Consider the following 17,236-nt stretch of genomic DNA (forward strand, 5'->3'; position numbering starts at 1 on the left):
GTCGCCAGTCCACGCTCACGCTCGACCTCCGCCATGTGGACTTAATTCGCCTACGGCTGCTGCCTTCGCCTGGTTGGCTCGCTGCTGAGAGCCAACGCCTGCCTGCGACCTTCCACGCTCACCAGTTCCACGCTATATGCCTGGGTTCCCTGTTTGCTGCGATGACTGGATGGCTACGCCTCTTAACACACAGGCACTATCTGGCCAGCCCCTGCGACCAAGGAATCAAAAGGCCCAAGAGCAGGCGACCAGCAGAGTAGAAGAGGGAGGAGAACCTGGAGAAAAATCTGGAGACCAAAGCTCTGATACCAGTTGATGGGGAGAAACCTGGCAATTAGGGTTTAGAGTTCATTCATGGGAGACATACACAGAGAAGCAAGGGAGAGAGAGAGAGAGTTGTGGGGATAAGTCAACTCATGAAAAGCATGAGTGTGTGACTCCCCTATCACACATGTATATTGCACTAGTACACATAGTGCACTTAGTACATTAAAAGTACTAAGTGTACTATGTACTATAACTTATGGGCTTGTACACACTATAAGGGTGGGCATAACGCCTTTACCCCAACATTTGCTGCTGTCCCGCCTCTTTCTCTCTACGGTTTGAGAGGGGGTTGATTGTTCCTGGTGCCTCTCTTCGTTGGAAAGCACTTCAGAGAAGTGTTTTGAGAGCTGAGATTTGTTCTTTGCTGTTGTGGATATGGCTCCCCCCTTACGAACAAAGATGACAAGTTGAAAGGACCCAACTACGCTCATTGGAAGCTTCAGATCCGGGTCTAGTTCATCCACAAAGGTTTGTGGGACATTGTTCAGGGCACTGAAAGGAAGCCCGAGCGTCCTGAAAACTCCAGTAGGTGGACTCAGGATTAGGTATATGAATTTGTTGTGGAATTACAAGACCGGGAGAATCGGGACTCAAAGGCGCATTTTGTGCTTGTGCGGACCATCACCGAGGAGGTCTCACCGGCAATGCAAACTCTCTCCAGTGCTCATCAGGTATGGTCAAAGTTGGAGGATCTGTTTGCACGAGATTCATCGATGAGGGCAGTTACCTTCCAGGGGCAGCTCTACGGTTTGTTATTTCCTGAAGGCAATTCCATGAAATCTTTTCTCATGAAGGCCAAGGTTATCCATGACCAGTTACTGGCTATGGGTGCTGCTTTGTCCTCTTCTCAGCTGACTACTCTTATCCTCACCAAGCTTCCTCCGGACTATGATGTTATTTCTCGATCTTTGCGGTGCCAGGTCACTTACACTCAGTTGGATTTTGATGATCTTAGCTCCCTACTTTTGGAGGAGTCGTCCGTTCTCATCTCATAGGTTAAGTTGAAGGTGTCAGTCAACAATTCTGACCAAGCACTTTCCTCAGTTCAAAAGAAAGGTCGGAGTCGTTATTTCTCTTGTGGGAAAAGAGGACATCTGTCCAAGGATTGTTTGTCCAAGAAGAAGGACAAGACCAAGAGCAAGGCTTCATCTCCGAGAAAAGGCAAAGACACGACACATAGTGATACAGATTCTAGTACCACTTCTAGGGCTCCCAGGGCACTTCCGGCTCAAGAGACCCCAGATGGTGTGCTTCTCTAGTACACATGCAGTTTCCCCCATGTGCTTCCAGCCAGAAGAGGCTTGTGGGCGGGAGAGGGGACTGATTACAGCTCCACTTACTGGTGCATGGGGACCGTGATTCGGAGTTCCAAGCATTAGACATCTGGCAGGACATGGTTATCTTTGGTACAACAGAGATTATGAATTGGATCTGTTCCAAGTTCATTGTTCGAGGCTTTGGGACATGATGTGTTCCGTCCACTATTGGGGATTATAGGGGCAGTGTGTCCAGCAGCTCATCATCTATTTTTGGAGTTCACTGCACACTTGTGTAGGAATTCGTGGCCAAGCAAAGTTCCTTGCTGTTCATGGTGGCATCTTGTTTCGAGGAAACAGGTTGGTGGGTGCTCTCTCCAAAGTGATTCCAGTATTCGCAGTGCTGGAGGATCCATGGTTGCATCTTCATCGACTTATCTTCTTCTGACTCTTGCACACTATGAGCTGCAGAGGGGGTGTTATAATTGTGCATCTCAGTGTTCTAGGGCTTTACCATTTATCTGGGCATTTTATTGTATTTCTCCTATTTATTTGTCTTGTGAGCAGTCAGCCAGCCCTAGAGACAGTCGGCCAGCTCACTCATGCACTATATAAGGAGTTCCCCATTATTCACTCATTCATCCACTTCCCTTGCACATAGTTCAACATTCAGTTGCTGGCCATTGCCATTGTAAAGCTTTGCTACTGTTATAAAAGGTGATCTTGTCCAACTCTCTCCATCTCCTTTGCACTCTCTCATATGTTTACTATTTATGCTTCCGCTTGTGCTATCTCCTTCAGTAGTAGCCACGAGATCTTAGTGTTCCAGTCTCCAGATACTCAAATGAGTGCTGTAGAGAGAAAGATATTGACTAAGTATTTCATTCAAAGTTGATTACTATTTGGAAATAGCAAGTTTACGATATGGGCGTCCAATCCAAAATTTCATATGAGTGTTAATTAAAGTCATTGGATTGATTGATTAAGATGGCTAGGTTTATACCTACTAGGTTCAATGTAGACAGCCATGAGTTGGCTCATCTCTTTGTACAGCAACTTTACAAACTCTATGGGTTGCCATAAGAGAATGTAAGTGATGCGATCAAAAATTCATTGCACAATTTTGGCAATCTAGAAAGGGAGGTTGGGATGCCTATTTATAAGGCCTCAGCTTTTGCTGGTCGCCCACTTCCCAACCTCACCCCCCCAACTTGGCCGCTCACACTTGGTGCCTAAACCATCCCATCCTATCTAGCCTGATTACAATGCTGCCCACACAAGCCTTGGCTGTTGTCCACCCTAGACCTCTCATGGCTCTGAAGAGCCTTCTTTAAGACTTGCCATACAACACCTTTAAGCCTTCCCAAGTCCCTTGGCTGAAAACGTGACCACATGCTACCACCTACACAGTGTGGTGTCACACTCCACCACTAGAACTGTGCTTACATGATGTGGCCTTATAAATTCCATAGTCACCATTATCCTTGCAATTCTATTGCTGGTAATGAATGGCCTGCAACAAGGCCGTGAAAGCCGCCATGTGATCTGCCAATAAGCAAGCCAAGATCAGCTCCACTTGCATGGAGGCCATGGCTGCAATCTGCTCTGTCAACACATGGTTGGATAATCTTCAAGAGACATGAAGAAGCTGAAAACTTGGATCATTCAATTGTTCCCCTCATTCAACCTTGGCAGGCAACACACATGGGATGCTTGAAACGAAAACTTTTGTAAATATCATCGGCTCTGATACCAACTTTAAAACTACAAATACAATCTACATGCAAACATAGAAATATATATATATACCTAGATGAATCCAGGAACATGCCCAAATTCACCTTTTAGGAACGTGCATGTTATATACTCATGGTAGTCAACCCACAAGGCTATATAACTATCAACTCCATTATACATAGTATGGACTAGATACTACGACATCCCCACTAACGTCATCAGTGCCCAATAGTGGGTGTAGAACTCTGTATCAAGATATGCTCTCACACACGCACACACATAAGAGCATATATTCACACAAAGCCCTTCGTACTGAGTTTCTGTCAAACCTCTGGAGCTACAGGGCAGACTCAGCCATAATGAAGCCTAGCACTAAGGGAAGTAGCAAATAGAAAGAATTAGTACAACAAATAAGTAATTAACTGCCCAAACTTACACACACATTCATGAGTATCCTACTCTAATCCTCATTTTTAACAATGAATGCTTTCAATAAATTGTATGTACAAGTAAAGTAATATATTCCAAGAAGATGATCAATCCCAAGAGTATAACCAAGTTGCTTAAGACTACCTACTTCCCTAAAACTCTTGTTGCTTCTTAAGTTTTTCTCTTCCTGTAGCATGCAACCGGTATGATCGTGTAACAAACAAGGCCTTCTTTATACCTTTATGTTTAAGTGAGTTTAAGCATTCCACTTTATAATCTTTGAACAAGGAGTTAGACATGTAGAGAGAGAAGATGGCTGAATGCTGAAGGGCACTTCTTGTTGCCTTTGTCTATAGCACATGAAAGTGCCCTAGTATAGAATGAAAGTGCTCTACTGTAGAATGTATGCACAAGTCAGAAGACTCAAGCACAATTTGAAACTGCTTTGTTTCACTGCTAAATGATGTAAGAATGAGATGATTTTATGAATGGACTGAGGCACAAGTCGGCTGCCCTACATGATGTCGGCATGTTTATAAATGCCTATGACGTGCTCAGATTTTTGGAAGAGGCACAGTTTTCGGCCTCGAAAGATCACCCTCTTTCCTTGGCTAATGGCACACAGGAGCTTGGCAGTTGGCACGTGGTTGGCCTTTGGTGGTTGACCAGCAGCTTGTCCAAGGTGCGGCCACCCTCACAAATTTCAACGACACTGTCTTTGGGATTGCCTGAAGGCTCAGCAGGTTTGGCAACGGATTGGCAACGGATTCTCCACCGCAGCTTCACAATGGGCAGGACCTCGACCCGTATCATTACATGGGGCATTGTTGCTTGGGGCACACAGGCTAAGGTTGTCAGGGCTTATGAGGAGGAAGTGTCAGAATATGCAACGGAAATGATAACCAAACTTGGGTAGACAAGAGCAAGTAGACTGCAGAAAATAAACAGCACAAGAAACACAGAGAGATAGGTGTGTAAACTCTTCTCTATACACAAGATCGCGAGAAAACTGAATGAATGAGTGGTGGGGGCAAGGGGCCTATATATACATCCCTGGGAGAGCAGTCGGCCAGCATAAAAAGTGCCCACGACTGCTAAAAATGGTCCCATGACTGCATAAATGCAGTCGGCCAGCAGAGTAATGCCCACGACTGAGAAAGTACAGTCGGCCAGTAGTCCAGTAGCCCACGACTGATCTGTATGCAGTCGGCCAGCACTAGAGTGCTCCTGGCACCCTCTGGCAACCCTCCCCACCACTAGGAAAAATGGGAAAAAATAGGGAAAAATACGGGGAGTGTGGAAAAATGATAAAACACCTTATACTGGGCGGGCACACCCACAACAGAGGCCCTAGTGTATAAATATAGATAGGAGATGACTTCTAACACCCCCTCTCAGCTCCTGGCTGTGAAAGCAACCCAAGGGAGCTGGAGTGCCGCCTGAGCGTAGCCTGAGGTAGAGACTTCGTGAAGAGGTCCGCCGCATTGTCCTCCGTCAAACAATAAAGTAGCAAGTTGTCACCAGCCAAGATCTTCTCACGTACAAAGTGATACTGTATCTCTATATGCTTGGTCCGGGCATGGAAAACCGGGTTCCGAGCAATACCTATACAACTCTGGTTATCGCACTGGATGACTGTGGGCTCCCGCTGTGGAAACCCAATCTCGCCTAGCAGCCTCCGCAGCCATACAACCTCACAAGCAGCACCACAAGCAGCCCAATACTCTGCCTCTGTCGAAGAAAGGGCAATAGTTGGCTGCCTCTTGCTGCTCCAAGAAACTGCTCATGAGCCGAGGGTAAAACTGTATCCTGAAGTAGATCTCCTCATGTCTGGATCTCCTCCCCCATCTGAGTCACTCCAACCTTGGAGCTTAACTCCATTCCCTCCTGTGTAAAAGAGTCCCAGATCCTTCGTACTCTGCAGATACCGCAAGATCCGCAATCCTGCGTCCCAATGAGACTTCATCTGTAACGGTTAACTTTGTGTTCAGGTCCATCGGCGAAGTAATAGGCTTGTAGTTCTCCATCCCAAAGGCCTCAAGCAACTCATGAACATACCGTTGCTGAGAGACAAAAAACCCCCTCTGGGTCTGCCAGATCTCCAGTCCCAAAAAGAAGTGGAGTAAGCCTAAGTCGGTCATCTCAAACTCCTTTGACAAGGCAGCCTTCGTCACTCCAATGTGCTCCACATGACCGCCGGTGAGAATGAGATCATCCACATAAAGGATGATAAGTGTGACCATGCCGCGTTCCCGAAACCATGCCGCTTTCCCGAAAGAGAAACAGGTTCGGATCTGCCAACCGATCTCTGAAATCCAGTCCGAATAAAGAAGGAATCAATCTTCTGATTCCAAGCCCTGGGAGCCTGCTTAAGACCATACAAGGCCTTACGTAACCTGTAAACCATCCCTTCCGATCCTGGAACAATAAAGCCTAGAGGCTGCTCAACGTACACCTCCTCCTGCAGGTCACCATTAAGGAACGCAGATTTTACATCCATTTGATACACGGGCCACCTTTGAGAAGAAGCAAGGGCAAGAACGGTCCGAATCGTGGACATCCGCGCTGTCGGTGCAAAGGTATCCTCGTAGTCGAGGCCTGGCCGCTGAGCATAACCTTTAGCCACAAGTCTGGCTTTGTGTTTGTCCACGAACCCATCAGACGCGTATTTGGTCTTAAAGACCCATTTGACACCAATGACAGACCGCTCCGACGGCCTCAGTACCAACTCCCAAGTGTTGTTCTTCTCGATGGCATCAAGTTCCACCTGCATGGCTTTCCTCCAAGTATCCTGTGAAAGGGCTTCCTTTACGGAAGTGGGCTCTTTATCCCGCATGATACGAGACATCAAAGCATGTGATCTTCGAGGGCCGTCCTCTATGGTCCACTCGGAGGGTAGCTCCGTGACACTTGACTCCCGAAGGGTGTCTAACAACCACCTAGGTACTCCAACAGATCGTGGAGCCTCCTATGGTCGCAGGGACTCAACTCCAGCTGTGGGCTCAACCTCCTGTGATGACTGAGATGGATCAACTGGAATAATAGACTGGGAATCATCATCAGACTCCTCTGGATCTCCAAGAAGTGGCGGCTCCTCGACAGTGGATGCTGGAACATGCTCGTCAAAGACCACATCCTGGCTGACAACAATCTCATTCCTTTCTGGATCATACAACTTGTATCCCTTGGAAAGAGAGTTATACCCCACAAATACCAGCTTGCGGGACTTGGAGTCAAGCTTCCCCCTCTGCTTCTTCGGAATATGTACATACGCATCACTCCCAAAGACACAGAAGTGCGAGACATCGGGTTTCCTGCCAAAGTATGCCTCAAATGGAGTCATATGGGGTACTGAAGTCGTCGGAGAGCGGTTGATGGTATGGACAGCCGTTGCCACAGCCTCACCCCAAAGTGGACGAGGAAGATCACGATGCTCCAGCATGGTCCTCGCCATTTCCACCACAGTCCTGTTCTTACGTTCAACAACTCCATTCTCCGAAGGCGATCCGGTATTGGCCAATTTCCTTTTGATGCCATGATCTGCACAAAACCTGAAAAATACAGTCGAGGAGAATTCACCTCCTTTAGCAGCCCTGAGAGTCTTAACCTGATATCCAGACTCTTTCTCCACCATCACGTGCCAATCCTTGAACCGAGTAAAAGCTTGGTCCTTCTGGGAAAGAAAGTAGACCCACGTGAATCTCGTACAATCATCAACAAGCAGCATGAAATAGAGAGATCCTCCCAAGGATGGTATCTGCTGTGGTCCACACAAGTCAGTGTGAATCAACTCCAATGGTTTCGAAGCCCGCCTGGAAGCCTGCTTCGAAAAGGATTCCCTGTGCTGCTACCACGTATGCAAGAACTGCAGCGTCCTTGCCTATTACCAACATCTGGCAAGCCAACCACCATCTGGTCCCGGAAGGCGCGCCTCAAAGCATCCACATTTAAGTGGCCAAAACGAAAGTGCCACAAATCTCCGACGTGAGAACCTGTTAGTGAGGAGAGTGCAGAGAGCTTGTAGATGCCATTCTCCACACCGCCTTCCCAAACAACTTTGCCAGTCTCACGATCCCTTAGAGCAACTGAATGCTCCTCAAATTCCACCCGAAAGCCAGCCTTGCATACCTCATGCACTGACAGTAGATGAAAACCCAGAGCAGGGACATAAAGAACACGGGAAGCATGCTTGCCCCCCTTGCCGTCGGGAATAATCTCCATCCGGCCCTCACTATGTATCGGAATAGTGGAGTTATCGCCAATAAAGATACGACCTGACTTCCGTTTCAGATCCAGAAAGAAGTCACAGGATGGAGTCATGTGCCTGGAAGCACCACTGTCGAGAATCCATTCCCGGGTATCCTTCGCGGTGAAGCCAACTGCCTCCTCGCTCGAAGATGATGAAGCATCGGAGTCCACCATCTCTAAGTGCACAAATGCTGGAGTCTTTGCAGCTGAGGCTGAGGAATCAGCACTCTTCCCTGTCCGCTTAGGGCACTTCCTCCAGTAGTGGCCTTTCTCGCCACAATCATTACAAGATCTTTCGGCCTTCAGCTTCTCTCGTTCTGGATCAGGCTTCTTCCCAGAAGACTTCTCCGGTGAAGCCTTCCCTTTGCCCTTGTTGTTATTCCGGCCTTTCGACCGTTGGCCAGTTAAGGCCTCCGAACCTCCGCCGTGAGGAGGGTTCGTGAAACGTTCCTCCTGGTCCAAGACCATTGGCACAAGCTCCTCCCAAGTAATGGTGCTGAGCCTGCCACTCGTGATCAACGAGGAATAGAAAGCAGAATACTGACCAAGCAAGTGGGAAAGCAGAGTGATGGCCATATCTTCAGATGATATCTCTTTCCCAGCTTGTAGGACTTCCTGCTGAAGGGCCTGCAGCTTGTTGATGTGTTCCCGCATCGTCGAAGACTTTGCAGGGTTCATAACCCGCATCTGCACTTCCAAGGAGATCCGTTTCATGGGTGACACCCTGTTATACAAAGAAGCCAAGTGCTCCCATATGCCTCTCGCCAACGTCATGTGCTTCACATGATTGATCACTTGTGGTGTGCAATTGAGGAAAATAAACGACCGGACCCTGGCGTTGACACGATCCCACATGTGTGCCTGTGCCTCTCGGTCCTTCCTCGTCGATAGTAACTCCCCTTCCTCAGCTTCCGGCCGTGGAACCCCGATGATGATAAAATCAGCAAGGTCATATGACTCCAGCACTGACTCCATCATGACCTTCCAGATGCCGTAATTGGACCCGTCCAACTGACGATCCACTGGGAACGTGGGGAGAGTCGGAATCTTCACGTGCTTCTCAGCCATCTCTAGTAAATCTACCATCGCAGAGAGTAACCTGAAAGGGTGGGTGGGTGGGAAAAAAAATCTGAAAACCTGCAAGTGGCTGTCCAGCACCTTAGCCCGCCTTCCTCTTGCACCTTCTCTTCCCGTTCAGCCCAAAACAGTCCACCAATCAGTAGCCTAACGCTCCCCCTCTTGCTCAGAAAAACTCCCAAGATCTATCTCGAGCCTAGGGCTCTGATACCATGTCAGAATATGCAGCGGAAATGATAACCAAACTTGGGTAGACGAGCAAGTAGACTGCAGAAAATAAACAGCACAAGAAACACAGAGAGATAGGTGTGTAAACTCTTCTCTATACACAAGATCGCGAGAAAACTGAATGAATGAGTGGTGGGGGCAAGGGGCCTATATATACATCCCTGGGAGAGCAGTCGGCCAGCATAAAAAGTGCCCACAACTGCTGAAAATGGTCCCACGACTGCATAAATGCAGTCGGCCAACAGAGTAATGCCCACGACTGAGAAAGTACAGTCGACCAGCAGTCCAGTAGCCCACGACTGATCTGTATGCAGTCGGCCAGCACTGGAGTGCTCCTGGCACCCTCTGGCAACCCTCCCCACCACTAGGAAAAATGGAAAAAAATAGGGAAAAATACGGGGAGTGTGGAAAAATGATAAAACACCTTATACTGGGCGGGCACACCCACAACAGAGGCCCTGGTGTATAAATATAGACAGGAGATGACTTCTAATAGGAAGGTGAGGGGCTAGCCCTTCAAGTCTCTCGCCTCCGCATTTCGGTAGTACCAATTCCAGCCCCACCTACTGACCACTGGAGACCGGGCTCATGTTAGAGATGGGTGATTTGCAATAGCATTGCAGCCTAACACATATGAAGAGCTAGATGCAGCAATGCCATCAAGGGTGCCCACACTCCGCCTACGGTGTCCATTAGGAGCATTTGGCTCGACATCATCCATCCCTCCGCGGTCAGTGGGGAAAGTTGCAAGGTTACTCTGACTGCATGCAGAAGCAACGGGAGGCTTTCTTGAGGCTCTGGCGGCTTGGCCCTTTTCTCATTGATAGAGGTGGTGATCCCACTCGGCATTACAGACCATCTGTGTGGTTACCCCCCTCCCCCCCTTATGACAGCCTTCTCCTCATAGAGCGGCCCGCCAGAGGAGAAGTGCATCTTTCTCCACCTCTTGATTACTTGATCCCTGCCCCGTACATGGAGGCAAGTTTGTATCTAGCCCTTCATGGTTGTATTTAGCCCTTCGTGGCTACTTTTTTTATTAACTAATATAAGTATCTTTTTCCCGGAAAAAAAAAATGCCTATGACGTACTAAAAATGACATTTTTGTGGCACTTTCACGTGTGGCATGTGGGCGTATTATGGTGACCAACAGGCCTTTCCTAGGCTTGGCCATCCTGGCCTAATGACTGGCCACTATGCCAAGCACTCACGGCTGGCCCCTTTTGTGGCTCTTGGGCAACCCTTATGGGAGCCCTCTTATGACTAACCCTATGAAGCTAGCCTAAAGTCTATGATACCTACATGCTTGCTACATGCATCTATCCTAAGATGACCTAAATGCTCTATTCTCCAAGTGGGTTAAGTGACACATACCGACACCTAAGGCTTCAAATGTAAGCTACGTAGCTCATGCCTAACATGTCCCTAAACTAGGGTTCACAATGGATTCACGACATATGACACATAAATCCCCAAAAAAGGTTCTACCAATGTACAAATGTCTCAACAATGATGAGGAGAGGGATCTCTTTGACGACGGGGTGAGAGTCCCTTGCCAACGGACACACAGGGCATGTGTCACCTGCTGGTGACATGGCATACCTCTCCGTGAGTTTCGGCCCAATGTGCATGGTCTAGGGATCCCAGCACCTAGATCCAAGAGGTAATGAAGATTCAACCTCTTAAATAGGAGATTGTGTAGTGCACCATGAGTCTTGCATTGCATCCATGTCTGTGTGAATAATGAGTTTTTGAATGCAACGTTTTCATGTGCATGCTTGATTTGTGTGTGTCAATCAAGCGGAGCTAGGGACGCCCGGAACTTTCTCCCACATGGCCATGTGAATGACCTGGTTTGTGGGTATTTTGCAGGACCTTCCTAACGCTTGAAAGAGCAAAGCAATAGAGAATAAACGATTTGCAGTTTGTGGGCTTCGTTCGTCTCGGCAAGGAAGAGAGAAAAATGATGATTTTGAACAGCTATGAGTAGTCCTGAATACCAGCCAGTTGTATTGTGAATAAGAGAGAGGAAGAGAGTGGTGGTTGTCCAAGTAAACTCTCCAGATGAAGGATGGCGATTTATAATAGGAATATATGATGATAATAGAGTAGATTAGTTGGTCATTACGAAATACTATAACAATACAAGTTATGATGATAAAATGAAATTCAAAATGTGGTACAAACTCTGAAAAAAGAACGATATAGAACAATTAAAGCGGTTCTATTAAAAATAACGATAATAGAAGTTAAGACAGGCTTCTGTGTTGCCGTACAAACAGTTTCTGAGCTCTACAGAATCTAGAGAAATGCAATAGTAATTGAAAAAAAAAACAGAAAAATAAACTGAAGAAAAAGGGAGGATTTTTGCTACAGAGAAAAGGCTAGATCTACATTAAGTGTGTAAGAAAGGAGCCAGGAATGAAAATTCCCACAAAAAAAAAAAGAAAAAAAGAGAATGAAAGAACTTGCCTGTTGATTGTTAGGGTTTCCGCTATGGCGATGGCGAGCTGCACTTGTTCACTTCAGCAAAACAGAAATTATATATTTTTCACTTTTTCCCCGTCTCTTTTCTTTGCCTTGCCACGTACCGGCTAGCCCGTTGAATAAGCTTCTGTCCACACATGGCCTCCCAAAGCATCAATTCAAATGCTTGGCCGGCAAGTGCACTTGTCTTTTTTTTTTACACGCACTCTTTCACCTCTCATCGAGTGAGGAGGAGGAGTGGACTAGAATCGAACTCACATCCTGGGACGAGGCGTCTTGGGAGGAGAAAGGGGTCCCTTGACCACCTGGCTATTGTCCCCACCCCCTTGTTATCTTTTGAAAAATGCACATTACCTTACTCTGGCTTTTTGTTCGCACTCTTTCACCTCTTGGAGTGAGGAGAACGGTGGGCCAAATCGAACTCGCGTCCCAAGAGGAGAAGGGGGACCCTTAACCACCCGGCTATTGTCCGCACCCCCTTGTTGCTTTTGAAAAATGCACATTACCTTACTCTAGCTTTCTAATTGAAAAAGCAAGTAATTATTCAAAACCTTTACCTTCAATTTTTGGTAACTTGTTTTACAACACAGCAAAATAATGTTCCTCTCATTATAAATATCTTTGTGGATGCAAATTAAATTAACCTGTCATTATAAATATCTTTGTGGATGCAAATTAAATTAACCTTTGATCAGCTTACTATGAAAAAATTATTCAATACATTGTGCAACTTGAAGAGCACAATACAAAAGTTGGAATCCCCAATTAGGCAAACCAATTAACACAACCCATTCCCCCTTAAAATATCATAGGAGTGGTAGCTATAGAGTACAAGTTTGGAGAGACATTATTTCAACATGTTTCCCCATTGATACGTTGCTCTGAAATACATGCATGTATTCAATTTATCAACAATTCATAAACAATGATGAGCTGATGGCTTTAGAGTACAACAAAATAGATGAATACTGCTTGTCTTTGCGAAGGTCATTTTTTACGCTTCTTAGCAACAAGTACTCCATGTCATGAGGTCCTTCCATCATGAAAGGTAGCTTACATGTGTTTGTGTGCTTACACATCCCAGCATGTGATAAGGTACATACTTTACAAAAGGTAGAGACAAAGAAGTTAATTAGTTTAGAACTTCAAATGTCCCCATCTCAAACTTGAAGCCATGCTATTAAACTCTTCCCCACCTAACTAGCATGCTCCATTCTTTATAAGTCAATAGCACTTGTAGTAATCTCTAATAAGGCACCAAAAAGAGCTAGGAGTGATTAAAATTTTAACTTTTGAAAAGAAATTTTTAAGGCTAAAATCTTATGGTTTAAAAAATGTAAAGCATAAAATCTTGTTCCCAAAAAAATTACAATTTTTAAGTACACACGAAAGTCTCTGCTACATACATGTGCAGTGTAAAGTCTCTCTCTCTCTCTCTCTCTCTCTCTCTCTCTCTCTCTCTCCACCATTAGATCGCAACTCTCCTCCATCATCCCATGACTCTGCCCATGTCAGCTTTCCCTTTACCACGTGCTCCTTAGCAAATTTTCTAATTATCTCCCAACCACATAATAGATGGTATGATGAAGAGTGCAAAAACCACTAGGCTTCACCTCTTATGAGAGAGGGAACATGGGTTGATTTCAGCACATGAGATGCAAACTCACTCGTCAAAAAGAAGCGTGCATTTCTTGCAAGACGAGAACAAGAGTTATTTTCGCCAAACAAGAACAAGAGCTTTACTACCTCTTTTTGAGTGAGGATAACTTAGAAGCTTATCACATTCTTGAGGAAAGAAAGAACCCCTACACGTATCGCAAACCCTAGCCTATGCATGATGTGCCATACTATACTGCAAATGTCACATGTCCTTCAACCTACATCACCTTACATCTTCAATTCTCTCAATGACACTAGGGCTCTTGTATAATGGGAGAGAGAAAGATCATGGGGATCTATGCATGGAACACTTTGTCCCTGGGTACACATGTTTGCTTTCGTAAAGCACTTTGTGAAGGGTTCCCCCCCTCCTGGACCACTAACACAATCGTCCCCATCCACAAAGCAAGAGACCCCATGGACCTTGGTAGTTATAGGGGTATCATGATTGACCACACAGCCACACAATGGCCAAGATCTATGGCATGTACTTGATGGAGCACACAGATGTGGTAGCATGCTAGGAGATAAGCCTAGCTCAGATAGGATCCAATGAGCCATCACATATTTCTTTGTGGTACATGCATCCACATCAAAGTCCACCACCTTTATTAGTGCCTCTGCTCCAACATCAGAACCCACCACTCATACCCACACTCCGTCTATGCGCCCCATAGGAGTTCTTAGCAAGAGAGCTTGTTGATCCCAAGCCAAACGCCCATCCATGACCTAGAGCATCAAGACCCTCCACCACATAAAGATATGGATCTTTGCTGACATGACATGCTCCCATCACAAAGGCCTGACTGTCTTTCTACTCCAAGATGGATCATAAAATCATCATCTACTCTATCAAGATGGATGTATACACACGTCGTGTCACGGGACCCTTTTGTACTTCTTCTTGAAGAAATAATTAAAAACTCATAAAATATATCATAAATTAAAACAAAGACTTGAATTAAATTGAAATCAAATCACATAGCATAACATAAGGTAAGAGAGAAAGAATAACATCACCATCAAGACAAGATTGGGTGCAATCTCCCCCCCCCCATGTCATGTAGCTCCACTTCCACGACATGAGTATTTAGAGAATTTTATTCATAAAAATAGCCCAAGGAGCTAAGGATAGATGAGCGTATAATCTAGGCTTGCTTTTTCTTGTGCTCACTTGCACATTCCATTAAGCTGAATCTTACACAAATTAAATCAAACATATTTTTATACGATTATTCATAAAAAATATGATAAAATATATACCTATAACACGTCGATGTTTTCCCCCTCTTTTTTCATTTCCTTTTTAGTTCTTGCATGGCTCAATATATCCATGGTACCATTATATTGCTATGGTCTCATGGACACTTAGGGTCGTTTCTCTCTCTCTCTCTCTCTCTCTCTCTCTCTCTCTCTCTCTCTCTCTCTCTCATCTACATGGTTAAGGAAAGATTCATGAGTTGTCATATGGCTAAGTAAGGTGGTAAGTGAGAGGTAGAGATGGTGGCGGAGGGTGTTTTTAATAGGCAAGAAGGCAAAGAAAGAGGGGGTGGGAGGGGAGGTGATTGAGTACCAACTGGACATGTACACTTGCAAGGACATTTATAATCCAAGCATATTAATGAATATAACATCGACTTTGAGTAAACAAGATCAACTTTGAGCAAATAGGTATATACCATCAATTTTGAGTGAATAGACATACACCTTTGAGTGAATACATATATTGCATCATGCCTTGAAGTAGTCCCTTTATTTCTCACAAGCCAATATTTCTATAGTCTCCACTAGATCTTTTAAATCTTTTCACTGGAAAATTTGTTAGATCTAATTGAACTTGGAAAGTCTAGGAAAGGAAAGTGCACACCAAGAGAGGAGCGTTGTAGATTTATCTTACTCCTAAGATGGTGTCAAGCTTGATAGATTAAATATTCAATGAAACATCTCTAATGGTTTTAGGGTGGTGTAAGATTGTAGTTTGATAAGGCAAAATAAATCCACCATCCCACAAGTTGACATGTGAAATGCTTTGAAGTTTGGGGTAGAACAAATTACTAAAGTCCACACATGAGGCATTGGTTTTATGGTCTCTTTATGAAAAAATATTATGAGTGATGAGATAGACAAGATTACTCCTCGTCTATGAGCATGGGTGAGGGATATCCTCCCAAAATATAAAGATTCTATCAGGTCTCTGATGGGGTTTTTGGTGCTGATTGATGTGTAAAGTACACATTAAGATGCTGATTGATGCTTTCATGTATTTTGGTAGCTCTTAGGGAGTCTACACACTTTAAAAAAAAGGAGGGAGATCTCTCCCCCATGCTCATAACCTTGCCCACCTATGTTATAAGAAGGTAGATGTCATTACTCCCTTTTAGGGTTAACACATTCTGGTAGCACATGTTGTAAATAATAACAATCAAGAGTATATCTCTCAAAAGTCCATGTAAATAATATGCCTTGTTATACATTTTCGCATGTTGTCTCTACTGATGACAAACTGGATGGAGACAGTAACTACCCACTTTGGGCATACATGATGCAGCATGTTTTGGTTGCAAAAGGAGTGTGGAACATTGTGCAGGGTATGGATGTACGTCCAGGTTCTGTGGATGTAGGATCTGTTGAGGATGTTGCAGGTTCTAGCAGCTTTACTGTTGCTGCTGTTTTACCCACTGCTGAACAAGCTCGTTGGGATGGTAAAGATGCGCAGGCTCATGCCTTGATTGCACTTTCTATCAAACATAACATCACCCCACATATTCGTTCAGCTAAAACAGCAAAACAGGCTTGGGATATTCTAGCTGGGATATTCTAGTTGGTTTGTATGCAAAACAGGCTTGGGATATTCTAGCTGGTTTGTATGCAGGTTAACGAGGCAAAAATCTCTTACCTGCGTAAAGATCTAGAATCGAAGATTATGCAGAAAGATGATGACATGAATGTTTTTCTTGCTGAGATTAAAGATCTCAAGGAACAGTTGATTTCTGCAGGTGAGATTATTCCTGATCATTCTCTTGTGCAGACTGTTCTTGATGCTTTACCTGAGTCATATCAGACTTTTGCTTCCACGTGGAGACTTGTTACTGAGGACAGACCTGATATTGTCAAGTATGATACTTTAGTAACAAGCTCTTGCAAGAAGCGCAGTCCAGGAAAAACAGGGCTAGGCAGCGTGTAGTTGATCAAGCATTTGTTGCTGCCCAACAAAGAAGAAGTGGTAAGGCAACCCCTTCCACTGTTTCTTCTCCTATTAGTAGGTCTGCAACTTCTTCTCCTTCCACAGGTAGCAACAATAGGTCTGAGAAGGCTCTTGATAAAGGCAAGAAAAAAATGAGGTGCAACTATTGTAAGGCAACTGATCATGTCACTAAGAATTGTCCTAAGCTAAAGGCTAAAGAGGCAAAGAAGAAAGAGTCAAATGCAGCCACAATGGCGGATGCTTCTACAAATGCAGATTCTGCAAATGTTGTGCAGGATACAGAATGGACATTTAGCGTGTATTGCCAGTATGATCCATCTGTACATGATGCATGTTTGGCAGTTTCTGTTGACTCTCATGTATGGTATTTTGACAGTGGTGCTACAAAGCACATTACCTCGCATCGTGATATGTTCACTTGTCTTGACTGGGAATACTGTCACATGTGCCAATAATGCTTCTTACCCAGTGAAGGGCATTGGTAAAATTATGCTTACTACTGCAAATGGCAGCACTTTCATACTTTCAGATGCTTTGTATGTGCCAGGGATAAAGAAGAATCTATTGTCTATCTCTGTGCTTGCT

General features: G+C 45.0%; 1 protein-coding gene across 5 annotated transcripts in view; it reads right to left on the reverse strand.

Moving 5' to 3' along the window:
* LOC147638484 (uncharacterized) overlaps window positions 1–11,985 on the reverse strand; it is a 90,603-nt gene extending 78,618 nt beyond the window's left edge. For 3 of the 5 annotated variants that reach the window (XM_086798392.1, XM_086798394.1, XM_086798396.1), the window contains exon 1: window positions 11,773–11,985. The gene's annotated coding sequence lies outside the window, so the exon portion shown is untranslated. The remainder of the gene's footprint in view (window positions 1–11,772) is intronic. The other 2 variants (XM_086798393.1, XM_086798395.1) reach the window with 1 other exon arrangement.
* Window positions 11,986–17,236: the final 5,251 nt, after the last annotated feature.

The sequence above is a fragment of the Cibotium barometz genome, chromosome 5 (assembly GCF_041138505.1).
Source record: "Cibotium barometz isolate CiBa-2024 chromosome 5, ASM4113850v1, whole genome shotgun sequence".
NCBI lineage: Eukaryota > Viridiplantae > Streptophyta > Polypodiopsida > Cyatheales > Cibotiaceae > Cibotium > Cibotium barometz.